Source organism: Dromiciops gliroides, chromosome 3 (assembly GCF_019393635.1).
Source record: "Dromiciops gliroides isolate mDroGli1 chromosome 3, mDroGli1.pri, whole genome shotgun sequence".
Taxonomy (NCBI): Eukaryota; Metazoa; Chordata; class Mammalia; order Microbiotheria; family Microbiotheriidae; genus Dromiciops; species Dromiciops gliroides.
In genome coordinates this window covers 630,424,689-630,447,949 of record NC_057863.1, presented here as the reverse complement: position 1 = coordinate 630,447,949, position 23,261 = coordinate 630,424,689, and the positions used below count along the sequence as shown (strand labels likewise).

Below are 23,261 nucleotides of genomic sequence, written 5' to 3'. Positions count from 1 at the left end.
CACATTAGCCATGTCTGAAATGTATGTCTCTGCACTTTGAGTTCCTCCCCTCTGACAGTAGGTGAGTGGGATGTTTCCTCTTTGGTGCTCTAGACTCATGATTTATCATTATCATCATCAGAGTTCTCAAGCTTTTCCAAGTTGTTTTTCTCTCCAGTGTTGCCATCATATCAATTTTTCTCCCATTTTTGCTCACTTTACTCTGCATTGGTTCACAGAGGTCTTCTCAGCTTCCTCTGAAATTGTCTCATCATTTCTCATGGCACAATGATATTCCATTACATTCACCTACCACAATTTGTTTAGCTATGCTCCAGTTGGAGAACAGCACCCCCACCTCTTTAGTTTCCAATTTGAGGCTGAATTGAAAAGAGCCGTTATGACTATTTTTGTACATACATATCCTTTTTCTCTTTCTTTGATCTCTTTAGGGGATAGCCCTGGTAGTGGTATAGCTGGGTCAGAGGGGATGCACAGTTTTGTTCCAAATTGCTTTCCAGAAGGCCTAGACCAATTCACAGCTCCACTAACAATTTGCTAGTACAGGCATACACCTTGCTTTATTGCACTTCACAGAAACTGAGTTTTTTTTAAAAATTGAAGGCTTGGGTCAACCCTGCATCAAGCAAATCTATCCACACTATTTTTCCAACAGTATGTGCTCACATCATGTCTGTGTCACATTTTGGTAATTCTCACAATAGTTCAAACTTTTCCATTATTACTATTATTCTGTCTGTTATGGTGATCTATGATCAGCAATCTTTGATGTTACTATTGGAATTGTTTTGGGGCACAGCACATCATGCCCATATAAGACGGGGAACTTAATGTTTTGTGTGTTGTGTCTTCTCCACCAACCCTCTCCTTGGGCTTCCCTATTCCTTGAGACACAACAATAAGGAAATTAGACCAATTAATAACCTTACAAGGGCCTCTCAGTGTTCAAGTGAAAGGAAGAGTCATTGCTTTATTTTAAGAAATTTCCCAGGCCACCCCAACCTTCAGCAACCACCACCCGGATCAGTCAGCAGCCACCAAGAAGACCCCCCACTAGCAAAAAGATTATGAGTTGCTTAATGTTCAGATGATGGTTTAGCATTTTTAACAATAGAGTATTTTAGTATATATATACATAAATATATATTTAGACATAAAACTATTGTACACTTAATAGACTACAGCATATTGTAAATATAACTTTTATATGAACTGGTAAACCAAAAAATTTATGTGACTCACCTTATTGAAGTGGTCTGGAACCAAACCCACACTATCTCTGAGATGTGCCTGTTTTCCCACAGGCCCTCCAACATTTGTCATTTTTGTATTTTGTCATCTTTGACAGTCTAATGGATGTGAAGCAAAAAATTAAGATTAATTTGCATTTCTCTAATAAATTTAAAGCATTTTCAGTATGGCTATTGATAGCCCAGATTTCTTCCATGGAAAACTGCTTGTCCATGTGATTTGACCATTTATCTATTGAGGAATGACTCTTAGTCTTATAAATTGAATCAGCTCCTTCTATGTCTTGGCTATGAGACCTTTATCTTTATGAGACCTTTGAGGTCATCACCACTTTGACAGTAGGTAAGAGGAATGTTTCATCCTCGGTCCTCTGGACTCACGGGTTTAGCGGGATCATCATCAGAGTCCTCAAGTCTTTCCAAGTTGTTTTTCTCTCTGTTATATACATTTTTCTCCTCTTTCTGCTCACTTAATTCTGAAACTTGTTGTAAAGATTTCGTTTCCAAGTTACTTTTTTAAACTCTCTGTTTTCTTCTTTGTTATAAGGAATGACTCTGAGGAGGAAGAGGAGGGATACATTAAGAAAATGTAGATAGTGTAAAAACAAGGTATCAGTCAACATGTTAAGCACCCACAAAAAAAGAAATAGGGAAATTCAGAAGAGAAGTGGTTTCAAAGCGGGTGATCATGAGTCCTCCTTTGGAGATGGCAAGTTATAGATGCTCCTGAGATGTCCAGGCACTTTGAGATGTGGGACTGGAGCTCTGGAGACCTGAGAATTGTCTCCATTGAGGTGATCAACAGAATTCATGGCACTGCATTTCTTACTTCCTTCAAGAATCTCAGGGTTTTAGGGGCAGCTAGGTGGCGCAGTGGATAGAGCACCAGCCCTGGAGTCAGGAGGACCTGAGTTCAAATCCAGCCTCAGACACTTAACACTTACTAGCTGTGTGACCCTGGGCAAGTCACTTAACCCCAATTGCCTCCCTTAAAAAAAAAAAAAAGAATCTCAGGGTTTCTTTGAAGCCTACAGCTCAGGGGAGATCTGCAGTAGGCTTGCTGGGAATTCCAATGATTAACAACCTCCTTCTTGAAGCTACTTTGTGTAATAGTTTGTATTTTCTTCCCTGTGCTCAGTTTGTATCCGCTCAGTAGCATCTGAGCTTCTTAAGGACAGCGGGACGCTATAGCCCCTTGCACAGTTCCTGGCACAGAGTGGGCACTTAAATGTTCCTTCAGTCGAATTGAAGCCAGGTGTGGTGCCTCACACCTGGAGGCCCTGCTTCTGATGAGGCGAAGGGTGTGGGAGTTCTGAACTGCAGGAGGGCTGAAGCTGATCACGTGACTGCTATTAAGTCCAGTACTACTATGGTGACCCCTGAGGAATTGGGGGTGAGGGAGGAGAATAGGGAGTAGCCGCCAGGCTGCCCAAGGAGGAGTGAACCAGCCCAGATAGGAAAGGGAGCAGGTAAAAACTTCCAGAGGACAGCTAGGTGGTGCAGTGGATAAAGCACTGGCCCTGGATTCAGGAGGACCTGAATTCAAATTTGACCTCAGACACTTGATACTTGCTCGCTGTGTGACCCTGGGCAAGTCACTTAACCCTCTTTGCCCCACCTACCCAAAAAAACAAAACAAAACAAACCCTTCCATGCAGATCAAGCCAGGGAGGCTGGGCCTCGGTATTTCTAGCTGGGAGAGATTGTCTCCCAAAATAGAAAATTTTAAAAATAAAAACACAAAAAGGAATTGAAACAGGAGGATCCATATAAGATCATATGCACATATTATCCACCCGCCCCCCCAAAAAAGATTCTTGTGTCTTCAAACCTGATTCTGACTTAATTGGAGAGAAAATGTCATGACTTTATATGGATGGAGATTATCCTATTTCTTACCTTCTCAGTGAGTGGGGGAAGGGGTAGAGGGGGCAGAATTTGGAACTGAAAATAAAATTCTTTTAAAAAGAAAAGATGCCACCAGGCCACCCAGCTTAGTGACTAACACTCGACTTCAAGTTAGGAATGCCGGGCACAGAGTAAGCACTTACTGTATGCGTGCTGACTGTGGGTAAATCACGCCAACTCACACTTTTAATAATAATAAGAAGAAGAAGAATAGATGCAGTACCTTTTTCCACATTACCTTCCTCTCCAAATATTTCTCCACTCTCCTCTCTAGCATCCTATGAGGCATCTAGGTGGTGTTAGAGCACTAGGCCTGGAGTCAGGAAGACCTGAGTTCAAATCCAGTCTTAGACACTTACTAGCTGTGTGACCCTGGGCAAGTCACCTAACTTCAGTCTATCTATTTCATCAAATGAGATATTTGTAATGGGCTTAGCACAGTGCCTTGGTACATAGTAGGTATTTAGTAAATGCTTGTTTCCTTCCTTCCCTCCCCAACCCACCCCCACTCTGCCTTCATCCCACCCCCCTCTTTAACAAATAATGAAAAGTACTGGTGAAAAGAAATTCAACAAAACTAACCTATCATCTACTGAGTTGGATCATGGGCACAGTGTTCTCAACTCATTCAATGCATCTCCTTGAGTGTGGGCTTTATCATCTCTAAAGTGGAGATGATATAACCTTGTAGATGAAGGGCTGGCCATGGAAGGACCTGGGGCTGACTGCTGCCCCTGTCCTATACAAGCTGTATGATAAGGGGCAATTAAACCACACCACCTCTCACTGCTACCTGGGGAATTCTTTAAAGCTAGATGGTGCAGTGGATAAAGCACCGGCCCTGGATTCAGGAGGACCTGAGCTCAAATCCGGCCTCAGACACTTGACACTTAACTAGCTGTGTGACCCTAGGCAAGTCACTTAACCCCAACTGCCTCACTAAAAGATATATATATATATATATATATATATATATTAGGGGCAGCTAGGTGGCGCAGTGGATAAAGCACCAGCCCTGGATTCAGGAGGACCTGAGATCAAATCCGGCCTCAGACACTTGACACTTACTAGCTATGTGACCCTGGGCAAGTCACTTAACCCCCATTGCCCAAACAAACAAAAAAATTTTTAAAGTATAAATTATAGACAAGTTGTGCACCTCCACAGGTGGAGGGCATTTCCACAGAGGGAGTTCCCCTACATTAATGCAATTGTAGATCCGAGCTGCACAAAAAAAATTAAACCTAAAAAGTCCCTCTAGTGCCAACTCAGCGAGTCATTGGGAGAAATAACATGCAAAGCATTCTTCAAACCCTAAAACTGACAGTTGTTATCATCATAGTAAGCACCCCTTCTCTTCCCAGTTATCAATTGTGCTTCCAAGGCATCCCAGAGAATCAGAAAGGCCTTGTCTTGCCTTCATTTTCTTGACTTAGGGCAGATTTCTCGAAGACTAAAAACACCCCCGAAGCATCTGTAGTCAATGGACTCCATGAGAGAGAGTTGATGGACTGCCTGCCTGTTGACACTCTCATCTTTGCTTCAGTATCCAGAAACTGTGGGACTAGCAGGACAAAAGGGAAATGCCCCAAATCTGATGAGTCCACATGTTCTTTGCAAAACTTGATTCAGGGAATGAAGTATTAACAGCAGCCCTGGCAGTATATTATCTGACAGTGAGTGTTCCCTCCCTCTTCTTTTCTTCCCACTCCCCCATCATCATCATCTTTTTTGAAAGTGCTGTTATGGGAAACCACATCCTAAGGTACTCCGCTGACTTGGGATCTTTTGATATTCAATATTCATACTTGGGATAAAATCAGGGTTCTTTAGGGACACGAGAAGGGAATTTGACCCCACTGCCAAATCTGGCTTCTCCAGGAGGCATTTATTCCTGACCTACTATGTTCCAGGCATTGTTTTCCATTCCAATAAGCATTTAATCGGTGCCTATGCTAAGACACTATCCTAGGCGATAGGGATACAAAGGCAAAATTATTTCCATTGTCAGACGATAAGCATTTCTTAAGTACCTACTGTGTGCCTGACTGTGCAAAGTGCCGGGGATTCCAAGAAAGGCAAAAGATGGTCCCTACCCTCTGGGAGCTTACAATCTGATAGAGGCAATCCATTGAGGCACAAATAGGCAAAAAAAAAAATGTTGAGGTACCACAGACTTAAAGGCAAGAGAAACTCAGCTTCAAGAATCAACTCAAATTCCACCTCCTGCCTTTCCTTAGTTGTTAGTTCTCTCCTCTTATCCCCACCCCCAGCAACCTTATATTTACTTAAAGACACCAGCATAGGAAATCGAGAGCTAGCTTTGGAATCTCAAAGACCTGGGCCCCTTGGATTGCCATTGCTCAGCACACAACCTTGCAAGTAATAGGCACTCAAGAAATCCCTACTGACTGATTGACTTCTGTATCTCTAGTCCAGTTATAAGTGTTACCCTATAGCACTTATATTGAAGCTGATAGCACACTGGACAGAATGCTGGAACTGGAATCAAAACCTGAGTTCCAATCCAGCCTCAGATACTTCCTAGCTGTGGGACCCTGAACAAGCCACTTAATCGCTGCCTGCCTCGGTTTACTCAACTGTAAAATAGGGGTCATGGTAGTACCTTCCTTTCAGATAGGTAGTTGTAAAGATCAAATGAGATAATACAGTATGCATCCAGTAGACGCATAATAAATCCTTGTCCCATGTCTCACAGTTGATATAAAGTTCTTGGGAGCAGCTAGGTGGCGCAGTGGATAAAGCACCAGCTCTGGATTCAGGATGACCTGAGTTCAAATCCAAACTCAGATGCTTGACACACACTAGCTGTGTGACCTTGGGCAAGTCACTTAACCCCCACTGCCCTGCCCCCCCCAAAAAAAAATCCTTGTCCCTTCCCTTATGTTTTTTTTTTCCCTTCCCCTCTCAGTGCTCTAGCTGTGGACCTACGTGTGTCAGTAGAGCCCGTTTCCTTTTCTCAGAGTTCTGTATATCAGTGAAATCACAAACGCAGGCCCTCTTCCCCTGTATTTTATATTTGCTCATCCGTCCTATATTGGTCACACCGAAAAGAAAACTCATTCGGACTTTTCACCCCAATGTATGAGGCAAAACTCATCACAAAGAGAATTCAAAAGATTTTATCAGAAGCACGTTAATGTAGCAACACATGGACAGGCTGATCCCTGAAGATCAGCAAAGACTTCAAGGTAGAGATGGGTTTTAGAGGTAACTTTAAAACAATTCAGATAGATCTGCCTCAGCAGAAGAGGTTAGACCCTTGCACCTGAGTTCCTCTCCAAGGTAGGAAGAACATGACAATTTGTAGGGAGAAGAACAGGACAAAGAGCAGGTAATAGGAAAACCTGCAGGCCTGGTGTCTCCTCCACCAGAACCTCCCCCAACACTGACTGATAAGCAGAGCTGGTAATAAGGGGATGCTGAGTCTACATAACTTTCAACTTATCTCCAGTGGAATGTAAGCTCCCGGAGGTAGGGCCTGTTTTGTTTGTTTTTATTTTGTATCCTGGCATACTTATTGGTCACTTATTGTGATTTCCTCTGTGTGGGGAACTCCAGCTGTGAAAACTCCCTCCATCTGTGCAGACAAGCATTTCATGTTTAACATGCCTTAAGTTATCCAGGCCACTCAGGATGTACATGACTTGTCCGTGGTCACCCAAAGGCAGGCCATGAATTTACTGACTCCTCCTCAGCTGGCTCTCTGTGCTCCACACAGTACTTCCTCTCTCCTGACACTAAGTGCCCCCTCCAAGGCTCAGTCCCGGGCCTCATCTTCTGCCTCTGTACTACTTTACTTGGTCTCATCGACTCCCAAGGTTTCAGCAATTGTCTCTACACAGATTGGCTCTCAGATCGACTCGTCCCACCCTTACCTTTCTCTCAGCCTCTAGTCTCCCATCTCCAACTGCGTGTTGAGCATCTTGGGAATGTCCTGTAAGCATCTTAAATTCCACATGAACCAAAACTAAACTCATTCTCTTTCCCCCTCAAACCTTCTCTAATACTGCTACATCATCCCCTCAGCTACCCAGGCTCATTGTCCAGGTGTTATCCTCTCTCACCTCCATATCCAGATGGTCAAGTCCTGTCATTTCTACCTTCATAACGCCTCTCTTACATGTCCCCTTCTCTCACCTGACACCAACACCAGCCTGGTGCCGGCCCTTATGCCTGGGCGATTGCAAGAGCCTGGCCTCAAATGTCTCCCTACTCCAAATGCCATTCATCTACCAAATTGATCTTCCCAAAGAGCAGGTCTGAGTGTATCACCCCTACGTTGTCCAATGGTCAGAGTGCAGGACGGAGAGTCAGGAAGAGCTGAATCCAAATATCCGTGTGACTCTCGGCAAGTTGCTTAACCTCTGCCTGCCTCAGTTTCCTCAAGTGTAAAAATGGGAATAACAATAATAATAGCACCCAGGGTTGTATGAGGACAAAAAAAGATAATATTTGCAAATCACTTTTCAAACATTCATATTCTATATAAATTTATTATTGTTATTATTATTTAGTCAATTCCATTCGTTCTCTATTACCTCCAGGACCAATAATCAATAGACATTTATTAAGCACCTGCCGTGTGCCAGGCACAGGCAAAGCACTGGGCATACGACAGAAAAAGAAGACAGTCCCTGCCCTCAGGGAGCTTACACTTGAATGGGGATAGATGATACACAAAGAGTATGGAAGGAGAAGGTGGCTATGCCAGAGTGTACCTACCGAGGGGGCGTGATGTTCACAGAATTGAAACCGAGCAGAGATGCTGCTGAGAAACGAAGAGTGGGAAATTCTGGTGGTGCTGAAATCAAAAATAAAATCCACTGTTTGGCTTTGAATATTTGGCCCCTTCCTACGTTTCCAGTCTGCTTAGACCTCGCTCACCTCCATGCACTCCCTGATCCAGTGACTCTGTGGTCCTCCTTTGCTATTACTCAAACATGACACCCATCTGCCGACTCTGAGCATTTTCTTTTTTTTTTAATTTAAAAAACATTTTGGCGGGGTGAGGCAATTGGGGTTAAGTGACTTGCCCAAGGTCACACAGCTAGTAAGTGTCAAGTGTCTGAAGCTGGATTTGAGCTCAGGTCCTCCTGACTCCAGGGCTGGTGCTCTAGGCTCTGGGCATTTTCAAAGGCTGAGCCCCATTTCTGGAAGGCAAGGAATTGCTGGGTCCTCTGACGAAGAGCTGGGCTTTTGTCGAGGCAGCTGCCAGTCATCCCAATCCCACAACTAGTCAAGCTTCATCTACTAGAAAGACGAGCTGTATCCGCACAATGAAGCCATAAAACCAACCACCGTGTCGTTGTTATTGTTGTTTTTAAGTTGGTGCAGTTAATGAGCAGAAGGTCTTTCCATTTATCCCTCTCTGCCACAGCAATAGTTTTGTCATTTGCAGACTGAACATTCCAAGGAGAGAGGCGATAAAAGTCTACTAGTGACTCATCAACTCCCTGGGAAACTCAGAGGTCCCGGCACATGCTGAGGCATGGGAGAATTTGGAGTGCTTGAGAATGTTTGGGGGGGGGAGGGGAGGGTTTCCTCCAAAGGATTGGGAGTTGTTATTGTTCGTCAGTCTGTTCTTTGGAATAAACAGCTAGACTTTCTCTCTTCGTCTGGCTCTTAGACCAGTGATCCCCAAGGTATTATGCTAACACGAGAGAGTTTAAAGGAATTGGCTGCATTACAGAAAGAGCATGCTTTCCCAGGCTGGTAGCTGTGGTCCTTCTCTCTTCCCTCCTGCGTGTCCCAGAACACGCTCCGTGTCCTGCATATGGAGATAGTCCATCCTTCTTGTACGTACCACACTCCTGACCAGAAGGAGGTCACTGCTAAATGCAGGAATCCCTCCAAGACCCGGCCAAAGGATGTGATGGAGACAAAGGGGACAGCCAGACTTAGCTACACAAAAGAAGAGAAGTTTCAGCAGAAAGGCAGCATAATAGAGTGAATGGAGTAAGATAGCATAGGTTCAAATGTGGCCTCAGACACTTGCCAGGTATGCCTTGCCTTGGACCAGTTATTTCATCTTTCTTGGCCTCAGAGTCCCCTTCTATGCAATGGGGCTAATAATTCCCATAACCCTTACCTCACCAAGTTGTTGAAAGGATCCGGTGGATGGTGTATGAAAAGCATTTTGCAAACCTTAAGGTGCTAAATAAAGAAGTAGGGGTTTTGCTGTGCAAAGAGAGTGGCATCAGAAACTTAGGTTCAGATTCCAACCTGCCACTCACCACTGCATGTGTGACTTTGGAACCATATATAAAACAAAGTGATTGGACAAGATGACCGGGAAGCACAGGAGGACAAGGGATAGAGCACTGGCTCTAGACTCAGAGGGGACCAGATTTCCCATCCTGCCCCTCAAGCTTTCTCCTTGTGCAACCTTGGGCAAGTCTCCTCGACTGTCAAATAAAGGGGGTCAAATTATGATCCTTCAACCTTAAAGGCTTGTCCCTTTTTTTTAAGTGTGTGATCCTGTGATCCTCCCCCTTCCCAGTATGTCAGTCTTGGAATCTACCTTGATAGGGTTTGGCCTGGCCTGTGACCCATCCAGCTCCAAATGGGAGGCCTAGGCTGAAGGACAGCAACTTCTCCGCCGGAACTCCCTGTGGCCCCCATGGTGAGCCAGCACTGGGTGGTTTTGACTCCAAGGCAGCAGGCCTCCCAGCCCTTGTTTCTGACATCTTCCTGGGAAAATGTCCAGTCAGTCCATCTGTCAAATGACTGAGAGATTGAGATTTGGTTGGGTTTGGTTTTTAAGAGCTTCCTATGTCCCGGGCACTGTACCAAGTGCTGGAGATACAAAGAAAAGCAAACAGTCTCTGCCCTCAAGGAGCTCACATTCTAATGAAAGAGATGATGTGTGAATAACTAGACACATGTAAGATAGATACAGAATAGCTATGGGAAGGGAAAACACGCCTGCTGAGGAAAATTGAGGGTGACCTCCAGAGAAAGGATGAGGCAGAGGGCAGAGCAGGCACGGGGAACAGCCAGGGCAAAATCATGTACATGAGAGATGGAATGTCGTGTTCAAGGTACTGCAAATGGGAGCCTACATGTAGCTGGATCATAGAGCGCACAGAGGGGAGCAGAGTGAGGAGGCTGGAAAGGCAGGAGGAGATTTAATGACCAACCAGAAGACTTTGTGTTTGACCCTGGAGGTCATAGGGAGCCACTGAAGTCTGTTGAGTTGGGCTGGGATGAGGGTGATCTGTGCTTCAGGAAAACTGGAGCAGAGGATCCATTAGAGCAGGGAGAGAGTTAAGGCAGAGAGACCGGTTAAGGAGGCTTTTCCAGGAGTCGAGGTGAAAGGGGATCGGGACCAGAATTGAGGTGGAGGCTGTGTGAGTGAAAAGAAGGAAGCACATACAAGAGATGGTGTGAAAATGGAAATGACAAATCTTGGCAACAAATTGTACACGTGGAGTGAGTGAGGAGACAAGAATTATGATGTAGTTCTGAGCTTGGGTGGTCTTGGGCAAGATGGTGGAAACTTAGAGACAAAAAGAAAGGTGGGAAGAAGAGGGAGCTAGGAGAAGAAAGATAATCAGTGTTGTTTTGACATGTTAATTTCAAGGTGCCTACAAGACATCCAGGCACTTGGTGATATAATACTGGAGCTCGGGACAGAGTTTAGGGCAAAAGGTAGACAGACAGACGGACAGACAGACAGACAGACAGACAGACAGACAGACAGATAGATAGATAGATAGATAGATAGATAGATAGATAGATAGATAGATAGATCTGCATTAAGGTGACCAACCAAAATAGTCTAGAGGAAAAATAAAAGAGGACCCAGGACAGAGCTTTGGGAGACATCTGTGGTTAGTGGACATGGCCTGGATGAAGATCCAGCAAAGAAGAAGGGCGGGGTCAGACAAATAGGAGAGAGCAGTGTCATGCAAGCTTGGAGAGGTATACAATCTCGGAGGAGAAGTAGACCAGTTGTGTGAAAGGCAGAAGAGATTTCCAGAAGGATGAAGATTGGGAAAAGACCATTTGATTTGACAGTTAAGAAACCATTGGTAGGGGCAGCTAGATGGCTCAGTGGATAGAGCACTGGCCCTGGAGTCAGGAGGACCTGAGTTCAAATCCGGCCTCAGACACTTAACACTTACTAGCTGTGTGACCCTGGGCAAGTCACTTAACCCCAATTGCCTCACTAAAAAAACAAAAACAAAGAAACCATTGGTAATTTTGGAAAGGACAATTTTAGTTGAATGATGAGATCAGAAACCAAATTTCAAAGGGTTTAAACGAGAGTGAAAGGGGGGCAGCTAGATGGCACAGTGGATAGAGCACCAGCCCTAGAGTCAGGAGGACCTGAGTTCAAATCCGGCCTCAGACACTTAACACTTACTAGCTGTGTGACCCTGGGCAAGTCACTTAACCCCAATTGCCCCGCAAAAAAAAAAAAGAGTGAAAGGAGAAGATGCAGAGACATTAAGCATAGATGATTTCTCAAGGAGTTTGGCCTAGAAGAGGAGCAGAGATATACAGGATGGTAGCTAGCAGGAATAGTTGGATCAAGGGGATGTGGGGTTGTAAAGATAAAAGAGCCATAATCAAGTTTGTAGTCAAGCAGGAGGAAAACACTAGCTGGGAAGAGGTTGAAAATAAAAGAGAGAGTGGGGATGATATGGGGCAAGGTAGCAGAGGTTCTGCCAAAAAAGATGTCAGGAGATGGAGTCAAGGGTTCTTAAAAAGTAGGCTTTAGCAAGGAAAAAAGGACCACTTCTTTGTCCAAGATTGGAGTGAAGGAGGCGATTGTGGGGGAAGATAATATGAGATGAGTAATAATATCAGATGAATAATATGAGATGAGTTAGAGAAAAGGAGGAACTTTTAGCAAATGTCCTTGATTTTTTTTTTTGGTGAAGTTTGAGGCAAGGTCCTAGGCCAAGAGGATGAGGAAGGAGATACAGAGGTTTAAAAGAGAGAGAGGAGAAGGTTTGGAATAGCACATTGATTAGGGGTGAATAGAATCTCTTCCTGCAGTGAGGCCCCAGTTGAGATTATGTAACGTAAATTTGTAGTGGGCTCAGTCAACATGGCTTTCATTATATCTTCCCAATCCATTCAGCAACATGTAAAGAGCAAGGAAGGGGATGGATGGAAGAAGTAATCCCGAACTGGACTTTGACAAGGAATGATCAGCCATGGGACAAAGAAGCAAGAGTTTGGAGAGTGAAGCATAATGTAAAGTTGAGTTGATTCACTTTAGGTAAATGAAAGGTACCGAACTGTTGTTTTTCTCGTGATCTCGGGCTTAAGCCTCAGTTCCGACTCCATGACTTCCTTTTTCATATGGAGATAATGGGGTTTGTCATGATCACAAGCAAGTTTGTGAGAAATGAATATATATAAAATGTATGGATCCTCCAAGGGGAGGAAGAGTCCAGGTGGATGGGGAAGGGACACACTGCTGAGCTGTGAAATTCAGCCAGTTTTCTGTGTGTCCATCTCTCCAGCCAGGTCTAAGTCTAGGACCAATTTACTTCCACTGTAATTCAAAGCAGAAGATCTGCTTTCTCTCTGGCCACACCTGCTGTGTGTTTGCAAAGACAAAACAGCCATTGTCATTCCGGCAGCTAGACCTTAGCAGCTGAGCAGGCTGCTTCCAGGCTAGCACATTCCTCTGGGTTATTTTATTGATCACCTTGATTGTGTTGGGCAAGACAGCTCAGCAGACCAGCAGGAGCCCTCCTGTTCGAGGGGTTAAGGACAATTAAAAGATTTTCCAGGTACACGGATGGCTCCCCTTTGTAAGCCCAAGTGGCTTCTCTTGGGAGGCAAAGGTGCTACAGACCTGGGGCCTAATTAAACTGCTTTAGGATTCCAGATCACCATTGTGAGGGCCTGCCCCAGAAACAGGTGAACACCTTGGGCCAACTGGGCAGCAGCTGCTTCTTCTGGGAGCAGAGCTGTCCTCAAAGATAAGGTGCTTATCTTGTATTTCCAGATTTGTCACTGATATGCTTGATGGCATACGGTTGTAGGCCTACTGCTAGAAGGGACCTCAGGGCTTCAGATTTTTCCCTCTACAAAATGGAATTTGGATATGCCCTTTCCCCTTCCTAACCCTCCCCTGCCCCCATGGTTAATGAATAGAGCTCTAGGCCTAGAGTCAGGAAGACCTGAGTTCAAATCCTTCCTCAGACACTTTACCAGTCGTGTGACCCTGAGCACTCAGCCTCAGTTTCTTAATGTGTAAAATAAAGATAAAGATAAAAAAATAAAGATAAAAATCATGCTTCCCTTAAAAGGTTGTGAGGATCAAATGAGATAGCATATGTAAGGTGCTTCATAAACCTTAAAGTGCTATGTAATTGCTAGCTTATCATTATCTCTGGGGATGATACAACATAACTCTATGAAAGCTACCAAAAATAAAAATGTGCTATTAGGATGAGTGGGTTAGAAAATGCTTTGAGATCCCTAGGAAAAGGTGCTGAGTAAATGGAGTATCTTTGTCATCATAATTATTGGGGTCTTATTTTTGGTTGATAACTATAATGGTTAAAATCATAATTATGATTTATATTCATAGACTGCCTTGAGGTCTCCAGATCATTTTATATACATTCTGATTGGATCCTTGCCACAGCCCACGAGGTGAATGCTACAGGTTTATAATACTGAAGAGGAAGCTGAGGCCAGGAGAGGTTAAGGAGATCTGACCACGATCAGGCAGGAGGATTCAAATCAAGTCCCAAGTTCAAGGCTCTCTCCACAAAAGGGAGAAAAGTAAGTTTATGGGAACTCAATGAAATAGGCATTGATTATGCGTCTGCTTTGGACCAGGAAGCTTGTGGCACAGTGGATGGAGCACTAAGCCTAGAGTTAGGAAGACCTGGATTCAAATCTGGCCTCAAGCTCCCACTAGCTGTGTGATCTTAGATGTCACTTCAACTCTGCTTCAGTTTCCTCAACTGTACAATGAGGGTAATAATAGCCCCTATCCTCCATAGTTGTTGTGAGGATCAAATGAGTTAATGCTTGTAAAAAGTGCTTAGCATGGGGCCTAGCACATAGTAGGTGCTATATAAGTGCTTATTCCCTTCCCCTGATGTGCTGGAGTTAACAAAGACAAAAACAAAATGGCCCCCGAGCCCAAAGAAATTATCTTCTTCTGGGGGATATGACATGTACACAGACAAGTAAATACAAGGCAATTTGAGATAGGAGAGAGGGATGATAATGGGGGGAGGATCAAGGAAAAGTTCGTATAAAAAGGGGGCACTTGAGCTCAGAACTTTGAAGGAAACTAAGGATTCTGATTGGCAGAGGGGACAAGGGAGTCCTTTTCAGGCAAGAGGATCAGCCTGTGCAAAGACCTGGAGATGGTGGGCTGTGCTGGGTTGGAGGGCCACCTTAGAGCCCAGCTTGGCAGATATTGTTGTCAATTGTCCTTCCTTCTCGATGTAGGGGCCAAATTTATCCTGGGGAGAGTTAATTGGGTGGCTCACCATAATATTGGGGTTCAGAAAATAATGAGGGATCTCTAGGTCCAAAGTTTCCTCCCTTCCAAACTGCCTTTTTTAGTTATTTCTCCCAGGCTAATAAGAAAGATTAACAGCCTCTTTTCCACAAACAAACCAGGTTTTATTAATGGGAACAAAATTTGCAACAAAGGTGAAGTTAATAAAGCCAGAGACAAGGGAATAAGGGAAGAGAAAACAAATAAGCTCCCTGGCTTTATCAAAGACCGACTCAAACCCCAAACTTGCTTACTGCTTAGCTCAAAGAGCTGGCCTCAATTCCACTCACCACTTGGGGTCTATAGTTTCAATGGGAGTCAGCTGTGCAGTCCCTCTCTGGTACACTCCTCTGCTCACCAGAAGGAAAAAGAGCTTCTCCAAGTGAGCGTTCCCTTTTTCTATTTTTTCTCTCCCTCCCCCAAAAGGGAGGTCCTTCAAGTTGCTTGACTGAGAGTGGTCCCCTAATGACATCAGTAGTACACTAACATGTCACTTGGGGCAGGCCAGATGTGGCCTATATCTAATCATCCCCAAGTAGGTACTTAGTTGGTTTCTCATTCTCACCCAATTCAAACAATATCAATTCAATCAGGTGGGGCCCCTGGGCATCTGCCAAATTCCATTATTTTATCCCATCAAAGAGGACCAATGACATCAGGAGAGTGATGTCTTGACTTGCAAGTGAATCAGATTTAATCTAGGCTGAGCTGTGCAAGGTCACCAGCCTCACTCTCTCCTCCAGAGTCTAGTGGCAAGACATAAGGTAAGATGACTGACAAGGGCCCCTTTGTCGGTCATAAGAGTGTGTGGAAGCCAGAAATCTAAACAATGCCTGGAAAGGTCAGTCAGAGTAAGACTGTGAATACCTTTAAATATGATGCAGAGAAACATGTACTTTATCCTAGAGATACTAGGGAGCCACTCAAGGTATGTGAAGAAGGAAGGGAAGTGGTCAGACCTGTGGCTTTTGAGCCCCAGGCAGTGAAAGAACTCACACATATGGTATTCTGGTAGCAAATTCTAACTTCTGATACAAGACCACAAGGGCTCCTGGTTAGATTTGTTCTCTAATTCAACTTAAAACACCCCATGTTTAGATAATAGAGAATGCCAAATAAACTTGGGCCTGGGCTCCTTTTCAGAAACCCAGAGTGTCCAGGGTTATGTAGTTGTCAGCAAGTTTGTTAATTGGGGAATTCACTTTCATCATCAGAGGGTTTAGAGCTAGAAAGGACCTTAGATGTTCATCAACAATCCATTTTGCAAATGAGGAAACAGGTCCAAACCAGAGAAGTGATTTCCCCGGTCCCCTAGAGCTCAGGAAAAAATGGACCAGTGTGAGGATGATTGGCACAAACAGTTCACTCACTGAATTCCCCACCACCCCCACCACTTCTTTTTTTTTTTTTTTTTTTTTTTTTTTTTTTAGTGAGGCAATTGGGGTTAAGTGACTTGCCCAGGGTCACACAGCTAGTAAGTGTTAAGTGTCTGAGGCCCGATTTGAACTCAGGTACTCCTGACTCCAGGGCCTGTGCTCTATCCACTGCGCCATCTAGCTGCCCCCACCACCACCACTTCTTAAAGAAGAATGGGGTGCCAGTGGGGGAGATAAGATGAGGGCTGGGAGGAGAGGGCCAAAGACCAACTCAGGGATGCATGGCCAATGTACCCTTTGCCCTGGAGAAATACCAGTCAGGGACCAGTTCCATAAGTCATCATTGACTTCTCCAGAGGGGCATGTGCAGGAGAAGCAAGCATTTCTTGGATGCCTTATTTGTGCTAGAGATGCAAAGACAAGAATGAAATAGTTCTTGCCCTCAAGGAGCATTCATTCCAATAGGGAGGAGTAGCATGTACACATGCGAATATAGATCCAATTGGCTTTTGGAGGAGAAGGTGAATGAGCCCTATGACTTCAGCGGTAGAGGGAAGGCCCTCTAATGATGTAGATTGGTACTTTCTCTACAACTTAGACCTAGGGTTCCTAACCTGAGAAGACTGTATACCTGATTTTTGTTTGGAGAGTGCCTTTTTTTACCTTTTGATATAATTGTTTTCCTTTGCAATCCTATGTAGTGTGTGCATTTATAAAAACATTAGTCTGTGAAAGGGGTTTGTAGGTTTCACCATGCTGCCAAAGGGGTCCACGGCACACAAAGGGTTAAGATGTTTTGTCTTGGCTGCCTGGGATAATGACAGGTTAAATGATTAGCCCAGGGTCATCCCGCCAATATGTGCCTTGGCACCCCTCCTATAAAACACATGCAAAATAAATAAAAGAAACATCCATGTTAGGTCTCATTGGTCACGTGTGGTCCGTGGGTCTCACCACACCATGGTCTGTGTTCATTATTGGGTCTGGTTTGTGGGGAAATAGGGGGTGAGGTAGAGGACCCCCTCAAGGAACTGTGGCTGCAGGGTCCCTCCCTTGGTGCAGGCTCAGTGGCAGACAGCTCTTGGGGTAAGGTGGCTTAACCCCTTCTGGGGGAACAGCGGATGCTAAAATGAAAAGCCTGCGGCCGGCAGCTGGGCGCCCGGTGTAGCTGGGTGAGGGTGGCCACTGGAACGGGCCCCTGCTCCCTCTGCAGGACTCAGACAGTTAAAACCTACTCCGCTCTGCAGCAGCAGGAGCGCTGGCGTGCTGGGGGCTAATCACAACCTCCTGAAGTAGTCCTGCTTCTGTGTTCAAATGTAGACCCCACAGTGCTTGGCAGCCCACTTACTGTACGTTGGCTGGCCACCTCGGACTTGCTGAGTCAGGACTGGACAGCGGCAGCGGCGGCGGCGGCAGCGCGGCCGGATTTGCTGCAGTCCTATTTACAAGGGCTTCCTTAGGTTGCCCCCCTTCCTCAGCTCAGTTCAGTGATTCCCAGCCTGGTGGTGAGAGGAGGCTGATCAGCTTTTTCTCAACCCCCTCCCTTCTGTTTCGACACAGCCCAAGAAGGGAATGGGGTAGGAAACAAGCCAACCTGAGCCTGAGACTGTACTGTGTGGCTGATCGCTGCTCCCCGTCACCGCCGAAGGGAGAGGGGACTGCCCCTCTCTGTTTTCCCTCCGGACCTCCATTCCGGCAGCTGGAGGATCTATCCCTTGGCCCACTGCACAATCCTCGGTCAAAGTTAGACGAGGGGAGAGCCAGATCTCTGCTTCCGCAGAGGATCCCGGGGCAAGGTAGGTAGGTGCTGGGCTATCTGGGGGAACTGTCCACCTCTGTGCTTGGTCCAGGGCTCTCGATGCAGGCTGCCTGGCTCCTGCTGAGCAGATGCAGTGCGGTGGGGTGGGGGTTGGGGAGGGGGGACCTGCGTGAGAGGCGTCTACATGCATGTGTGCGTTTTCCTTGGAAGGAAGCTGAGCTTGTCTAGCTGTAGGGTAAGGTCCCAGGGAGTATCCGGTGCGAGGAGGGACAACATGATTTGGGCGGTAAGGTGGCTGGTTCTCTCTGACACCCAGGAGGCGGGGGAATCTTCATTGAACATAGAACCCGTTGACAAGGGATCCCATCCTGGTGGTTAACCATTAATGAAAGGTCTGGAGGGAGTTTGGTTTGGTTTTGGGTGTTGTTTTTTTTTTCCTTTCCGGGCAGCGGAGAGGGTGTCTTTTTGCTTTTATCTCCTACATGTTACAGAAACAAATTGGCAGTTTGTGTGCATGGCCAGGGTTTCATTTTCACAAAGGAAACGCCTAAGCACCAAAAAAAAAAAAGTGTAAAAAGTCTCATTCCACAGTGCAGTGTTTGTGTGCAGCTGGTAAATCCCCAGGCGTTTCCATGACACTGGGCTGGCTTCACCCAAGTGGAGGCACCAGTGTCAAGAGAGAGATTCTTTTATTTTTTCTTGTTCTCCCTCCCTCCCCTCTTTATTTCTCTCTATATTTGCCCCCTCTTTTCCTCCCCTCACTCTGTTCTTTCTCGTTTCCTATCTCTCTTCCTTTCTCTTTTTATCCCTTTTTTCTCTCCCTCCAGCCTTCCCTCTCCTTTCTACCTCTCTCACCCATCTTCTTTTCCTTTCCCTCTCTTTCTCCTCCATCCCTCTCCCTCTTTCTTTCTCCCCATCTATTTTCCTCTTTCTTCTCACCTCATCTTTCTTTTCTTCTTTCATTCTTCCTGCCTTCCCCTTCCCTTTCTTTCTTCCTTCCTTCCTTTCTTCCCATCTCTGTCTTTATCTATTTCTCTCTAACCCATCTTTCCTTTTTCTCTGTCTCCCCTTCCCTCTCCCTCTTTCTTTCCATTTCTTTTCCTCCTTCATTCTCTTTCTTTCCCTTCCCTTTTCCTCTTTCTTTCTCTCTTTCTATCTCTCTATCTCTTACCCCATCTTCCCTTTCTCTGTCTCCGCCTTCCCTCCAAATCTCTCTCCCTTTTTATCCCTCCTTTTCTCTATCCCTCATTCTCTTTCTTTCCCACTTTCTTCCTCTCTTCCAAATGAAGCTGGCAAAACTTCAGGGAAGTAGCCAAATGCTGCAGCAGAGGCTAACTTAAGAATTCAAAGAAACAGGTTGACTAGGGGGAAAGAAGAGGAGAGGGTAGTCATTTGAAGAACCTATACAATCTTTTCAGAGAAAGGGTGTTACATATGAGTGTATGCTTGTTTCAGGTTCCTAGTAAGAACTCAGTAATCCACTGACCACAAACAGACACTTTGCTGTTACTTTTTTTAAATTGCAAACTCTGCTTTCCCTCTCTCCCAAAAATCCTATCATCATGTTGGGGGGGGGGGTCTTTAGGCTGGGTATCTTAAGAAACTGCCCTTCATATGTGGATGCCCACTTTCCTGAAGGCAGCAGAGCTTTCCTTGAGAGGACAGTCCCTGCAAACATGCTTTCTACATGCAGGGTATATGGAGTCTGTACTTGGGCAGGTCAAAGGTAGTATTGGCCTGCTCATCATCTAGGATTGTCCCCTGTTAGTTCAGAGTATCCATAAACACGAAATTTTTCACAAGAGAAAAAGTCATTGGGAAGTCATCTCTTCATACCTAGGGTGTTGTTCAAACATTGAAAAATCAACTTTCTTCCCTCCTTTTGTTTTTGTAACACATATTTTGGTTGGTCATCTCATGGCTTTTTTGTTGCCAGAGATCTCTTCCATTCCTCCCCATCCCCCCGCCCCGGTCACGGATATTATATAATGCCTTTTCATGGACTTTTCCTCAAATTAGTTCTGGGAATCAGATGGACTAGCCACCCTTGTGTTATCCAAGAGCCCTTCTAATCAAGGACAGAATTGGAGATTTCACCATGAATTTAATCTGTTTCTCCACTTCCCAGATTCTCACCTATGGCCATCATAGGTTTGATTTTTCTGGTCAACAAGGGTGTTAAGGTCATTCACCTCTAGAAACCTTGGATATTTGGCGGAATTGAAATGTCCCATGGGGAAGGAAGCACACTAAGCTGACATGCCTAATCTAGGCTCCTGATTGCTCAGGAGGTATAGCCACCAGTCTTGAGGGTAGGTCTCTCTGTTCAAAGGGGTAGGGAGTTCTCAGAAGGTAAATTGGGTTGTTGTAGTTTTTTTGGTTTATTTCTTTGTGATACCTCAGAGCATACTTTTATGTCCCTGGGTATTCCTTTAGATCACAGTTCCTTAACCTTTTGGTGTCATGGTCCCCTTGGACAGTCTGGTGAAGCCTATGGACTCTTTCTCAGAATCATGTTTTTAAATGCATAAAATAAAATACAAAAGGATTACAAAGGAAATTGAGATACAGTTATCCAAATACATATCTTGAAAACCAAGTTCAGAGACCCACCCTGCATTTCCCTCTCCCCCTCCCCCCCACTAAGAATACTTGCTCTAGGTAATAACTGGCTTGCCAGGCAAACTTTAAACAAGGTTCTACATGAGATCTAAGGATCTCGCTCCCTCTCCTCTCCCCCCAGCTCTTGTCTTGGTCCCTTTGTCATGACTCTGGGATCTGTGGCATGCCTTCAAAAAGCAGAATGCAAAATGACCCCTCCCTTTTTTTCATTTTTTTTAAGGTAAGGGAACATTGCACAATAACCAGGAGTGCAGATTTTGCCTTGGTTGGCTATTATGCTGCCTATGGGTGATGTAATGGACAGACCTTCTAGAATTTCCAGAGAGGTTCAGAAAATCCTGCAGATACTACCCCTCAGGGCAGGCTCAGGTCCTGTCCATGTCTTCTCATTTTCTTCCTCGTGTCCCCATTGTGACAAGTCTCCAGCTGGAAAAATGATCTTGGTATCTATTGCCTTCTCTTCTGGTTTCCCCCTGCAGTGTGTGTTCCACTGAGGCTGCAAAGACTGCATTAGGGATTTTCCAGGAATTGGCTCCAGGAACGCCTCTTCTCCCAGTTTCTTACCTGTTATTTCCCCTTTAGCTAGAATTCCCCAGGCCGGCACTACCCTGCCTATTTGGGAAGGTCTGCCCTTGTTTTCCAGCTCTCCTCCTATACAAGCCCTCCTTCCTTCTCCAGTTATTAGTGCCCCCTGAATTACTTTGGACATAATTTTTCCAAATATTCCAATAATTTTTCCAAATTACTTTGGACATATGATATATTTGACTTATTCATGTACATGATAAGATGTAATCTCCCGGAGGGCAGGAACTGTTTTGGTTTGGATTTATATCCTTAGTGACTAAAACGTAGGCATCCCTTAAATATTTTATGAATGAATGAATGAACAGGAAAGCCACAGAAAGACCCAGCTACCACCAGAAAGATAGCTTACCGGGTTTGCAGAGATTCAAACTCCCAAAAAAAGTATAAAGAACAGGGCTTCCTGTGCACTGTCCATTCTGCTCCTTCCCTAGCAGTGTGCCACTGAGGGATGGCAAAGATCCAGCCACCCACCCCACCGCTGCTAACAGAGAGGCCCTTCTACCTGCCCTGCACCTTAGCCCTCCCTTATATATCGCCCTCCCCAGTTATGAAGGATGAAATGGTTGTGCATCCATTCATCGAGTAGTTGGGGTGAAGTTTTATAAAGCACCCCAAGGAAGCTCTTGGCGGAAGGCAAGAGAGCTTCGCTCCACTTACATCGTAGCTAGAGTGACCACGCACAAGGTCAGCCCAAGCCTGTGTTTGTTTCTCTGGCATGATGCTGTCAAGGCAGGCTAGGTTTACACAGAGCAGGGAAGACAGGGAGCCAGAAATAACCTGAGTGGTGGATGGAACCCGTAGGGATCGCCACTAAGCCCCACAGGAATTTTCTACCAGCCTTTGTGCACGTTCCACAAGATGGACCAAAGCCTGCCAGGCCCAGGAGTCAGGAAATGCTTTGGTTCCGAAGCAGCCTCTGACCCTGGCTAGCTTTGTGACTATGGGCAAATCTCTTCACCTTTCCCAGATTCCATTTCCATAAAATGGAGATGATCATAGCGGTAATACTTACTTCATTCATTCACCTAATAAACCTTCATTAATCTCCTGCTGTGCACCACAGCCTCTGCTAGGCACTGAGGACACAAGACAGAAATGAAACCATTCCTGCCCTCAAAGAGTTTTTACATTCTTCTGGGTGGGAAAAACCTCATTAGACTGTTGTAAGACTCCCAGCAAGATAATGCATGGGAAACTTTTTGCATACTACAAATAGAAGCCATCATTTCCACAAACATATTCCACCCAGAAGGTACATTTATGAGGGTGGCTCCCATTCCCATTGCTTAACACTCCTGAGAATAAAAAGGCACAAGCCCCCAATGTTCAGGAGCCATTTGGGTCAGCCTGCCCTTGTGGAAGAGCTGCCTGCTGCCTGGCTGGTCCTCACCTGTGTCACTACCAGTCCTCAGATCAGGACGGTCAGGAGCCTGGGTGGTGTGATGGGCTGGCACACACTCACACCATTATCGTTACTGTTATTAGCCACACACCATCTTTGGTTTTGGTATCTATCATTTGTAACCAGGGAGGTTCCCTGTGTTTATAATTCTCTCTCCCTTAAATCCAAGCAGAGCATTTTATGGCATAGTGTTTGATCCATACAATATCCCGATGGACGCCACAGTTCCAAGGACTTTCCTTAGTCTCTCTCGCTGCGATGGACAGGGCATGCTTAATAGCTGACTGAAGTGAATTCTCGTCAAGTTGACAGGCATTTATTAAGCCCCTACTGTATGTCAGGCACCATGCCAAGCACTGGGACTCCAAAAGAAGGCAAAAGCAGTCCCCCATCTCAAGGAGCTCCCATTCCAGTGGGGGAGACCCCATGCAGAAAGCACAGGCCTGTACTTGGTGAGCAAAGCTGTTCTTTCCTTTGGTCATTCATCAACAAGCAATTTATTATGTGAATCAATGAGCACTTATTAAATGACTGCTTTGTTTCAGCTGCTGTGCTGAGCCCTGGGAGGTGCAGCCGCAAAAATGAAACAGTAACTACCCTCAAGAAGCTTACATTCCCACAGGGGAGATGGCTCATACATTTAGAAATACAGAGCTCATTGGTGCAAAATGAATATGACAGGACTGAGGTTTTTTCCCTAGGCCTGTGATTTCACTGGTGGAGGAAACTCCCAGATGAAGAAATGCCCTCTGCCAGTACAGGTCTCCATCCTCTGTGCCACTTGTAATCCCAAAGAGCTGTCCAGAGCACAAAGGACTGGCCAGAGGTCATATAACCTATGCGT

General features: G+C 45.3%; 1 protein-coding gene across 5 annotated transcripts in view; it reads left to right on the top strand.

Annotated features, from left to right (window-relative positions):
- Positions 1-23,261, top strand: part of KCNAB2 (potassium voltage-gated channel subfamily A regulatory beta subunit 2) — a 206,960-nt gene that overhangs the window by 28,440 nt on the left and 155,259 nt on the right. For 2 of the 5 annotated variants that reach the window (XM_043998129.1, XM_043998134.1), the window contains exon 2: positions 17,607-17,842. The exons of 1 other annotated variant lie outside the window; for it this stretch is intronic. The gene's annotated coding sequence lies outside the window, so the exon portion shown is untranslated. Of the gene's footprint in view, positions 1-13,740; positions 13,938-17,606; positions 17,847-23,261 lie in introns of all 5 variants that reach the window. 2 more of the 5 variants (XM_043998131.1, XM_043998132.1) reach the window with 2 other exon arrangements.